Here is an 807-nt window from a genome sequence, read left to right as displayed (position 1 = left end):
AAAGATGGTTCTTTACATATGTGCATTGACTATCGTCAGATTAATAAGGTCGCAGTCAAGAACAAGTATCCTCTTCTAAGAATTGATGATCTGTTTGATCAGTTGTAAGGTGCGAGTTATTTCTCAAAGATAGACCTTTGATCCGGTTATCATCAACTTAATGTAAGGGAGTATGATATCCCAAAGACAGCCTTTCAAACCCATTATGGTCACTTTGAGTTTCTAGTCATGTCTTTTGGACTAACAAATGCTATAGTGGCTTTTATGAACCTCATAAATCGATTGTCCAAGCAGTATCTTGATATGTTTGTCATAGTGTTCATAGATGATATCCTTGTTTACTTTCATATTGAGAATTACCATGTGAATCATCTTAGAATTGTTTTGAAAACTCTTAGAGATCATCAGTTGTTCACCAAGTTTAGTAAGTGTTAATTTTAGCGAAGATCAGTAGCCTTTCTGAGTCATATCATTTCAGCCAAAGGCATTAGAGTTGATCGCTAAAAGACAGAAGCTGTAAGAAATTGGCCCAGACCAATCACTCCATCAAACATTAGGAGTTTCTTGGGTGTAACTGGATACTACCATTATTTTTTTGAAGGTTTCTCTTCTATTGCATCCCCCATGACCTAATTGACCCAAAATAAAGTTAAGTTCCTTTGGTCAGATTCCTATGAGAAGAGTTTTCAAGAGTTGAAAACTCAACTCACCTCAGCACCTATGCTGACTTTACCTGATGGCACGGATGGTTTTGTGGTGTATTGTGATTCCTCTAAAGGTGGTTTGGGTTGTGTGCTGATGCAGAGA

The sequence above is a fragment of the Capsicum annuum genome, chromosome 6 (assembly GCF_002878395.1).
Source record: "Capsicum annuum cultivar UCD-10X-F1 chromosome 6, UCD10Xv1.1, whole genome shotgun sequence".
Lineage (NCBI taxonomy): Eukaryota > Viridiplantae > Streptophyta > Magnoliopsida > Solanales > Solanaceae > Capsicum > Capsicum annuum.
Note: the sequence above shows the minus strand (reverse complement) of the source record.